This window comes from Nestor notabilis, unplaced genomic scaffold (assembly GCF_000696875.1).
Source record: "Nestor notabilis isolate BGI_N333 unplaced genomic scaffold, ASM69687v1 scaffold1748, whole genome shotgun sequence".
NCBI lineage: Eukaryota > Metazoa > Chordata > Aves > Psittaciformes > Psittacidae > Nestor > Nestor notabilis.
Window position 1 is genome coordinate 9,749 of NW_009939401.1, and position 2,445 is coordinate 12,193.

The window sequence follows — 2,445 nt, forward strand, 5'->3', positions numbered from 1 at the left end:
TCTTAGTGTTCTTTTAATACAGACATATGTAAAATATAATTTAAAAAACAAAAAAGCTCCTAAGTTTTACACAGATCTTTTTTGTCGCATTATGTGTGCTAATACTGGAACACAAACATGCTTAATGTATTTGAGCTATCTGTGTTAAAAGCATGGTCTTATAATTCACTGATGTTTCTTTTCGTGTGTTTGTTAATAAGTGTGTTCTTCCTTTCATGCTAGAGATAAAGCTATTTAATGTATTTTCTTTCATGCTCACTGTTCTTAATCCTCCTAGCTATTATATTTGTTGCCCTATTCCCCCAATCTATATCTCAAGATTGGTTTATATTCATACAGCTTATTCACGCAGTTTAGCAGCCGGACATTTCTCTCCTACAAAACCTATTATTCAGTGGGAACTTGTGGAAAAAATATGCTCTAAAGACTTTGATGGTGTAATACCTAGTGTAATAAATATCACATTGTTAAAATCTCCTTGTGCTAATGATGTGGTAGTCATGGACCTCATTTGTAGTGCTACACTTCATGGTAAGTGTAGATCTCTGGGCATTCATGGATGCTCAATGGATCTAATCAGTGAAAAGCAATGAATATGTGAAAGAACCAGTATGTTCTCAATTAGCTTCTGCAGTCTGCTGTGTCCTTTTCACAATATCAGTTTAGCCAATGAAACACTGTGCTACAATGCTTTAATTAAAGTTCAGACACAGCTAGATAATTAAGTAGAAGTATATTCTTTGTAATTTTTTGTGTTCTACAGCTTATTTATATATTCTTATTTTTCCTGTTGTTATTCCTTTGTTTAAAACAATGCAAGTTTTTAGTCATGTTGGCTGTCTCTCTCTTCACTCACTAGTTTTTTCCAGGCATTGGTGAGTTCAGCCATGCCTTATAGACTGGTGGAGCCTAAAAGGCATCATTTTCCTACAAGTTTTAGAAAATAAATGATTAAAAAAGAGAGGCCATTCCTGTGCCAAGGAATTAATGGGGGAAGTGACAACCTCTCCTTTGATAGACATCACACAGGAGAACCAGAGCATAAGTCTACCATCTCATTAAACTAATTATGTCTTGTAACAGTATGTAATTTAGAGGCATATCTGTCTTTTATGTGTCTTATTAGCATCAACAACTTCAATATTTAGCAAACCAGTTTTACATGCTAGCTTCTATGATCTGCTGATATACAGACCGCAATGCCAGCAAAAGTGACTGCTCCCATCTAATAGGGGAAATGTAAAAACAGAAAAACAGAAGTAATTCTACTCTACACAAATATCTGTAGACATGTAAAAATATATTTTCCCAAATTCAGAAAGTTCAAAGACCTAAATAGGGTAGCGAGTGAAAGAATAATATGTGGGTAAATCACCAGTTAATTTAAGAATATTTTTAACATGCTATTTAACAGATGCAGGTGATTTATCTGAACTGCTGTATGTTCTGTTGAAATTTACCTAATTTTTTCAGAATGGTTTTGCAGTTGCTTAATTGTTAATTGCATTGAAACATTTCTCTATAAAACACTGGGGTAGAAATAGAGGCAAAAGCAGTTGTTAGGATTTCTTGTTGAATTTTTTTACAAGACCTGAGAACACTTCAGCTTTTCATTACAAATCTTGACAAATTCACATGGTAAAAATAGCATCTCAAGAGATGAAAGGCAGAATTAACATGTGAGTGGCAAGCTCACATGATCATTAAACTCAAGAAACAGCCAGCTAAGAGTCTTTCTGTTTATACCTTCAAACTTTGTGTGTGTATGTGTACATATCGTTCTTTGTCCCTCCTTTCATTCCAGTATTTAAGATCTTTTTAAACTATTTGCTTTAAAGTTCTATTCCCACCCTTTCTGAAAAAGTATGTGTGCTGAGTAAAAATCTTTCAAAACAAACCCCAGACCAATGCTCACAGCTCCTTAAACTGAATATTAGCATTAGAAGTCTCAGAATTTCCAGATACCATTCTGCTGTATTCTTTTCACGCTAGTGGTGTTTTTACCTGAATAAGGAAGTGCTATATCTATTCTGTGCAAGGAAATATATTTCCTAAATGTGTCTAATATTAATGGAGAAGCTTTTTTGAAATAAATCTCTTTCATGACTTTTTAAAGGTGTCTGTGTAGGTGTTGGCTTACACTGGGTTTGTATATGAGGAAACCAAATGGTTCAATGTAACAAAAAACCTGCATACCAGACTGGATGGTGGTTAATTTTGATTTCACAATGATTTAGCCAGGCAAAGCTGGTGGGGAGATTATACCAAGCTAATAGGATTGGAAAAAAGCGCAGCGTGCTGGTAGAATAAAAATTTATTTATTGTAGAACACATAGATGTTCTGAATATGAAACAAAAGCAATGCTATTTTAGGTAAAGTATAACCTGAGAACTGTTATAATTTTAAGGTTATGAGAACTTTTTTTTTTTTTTTTTTTTTTTTTT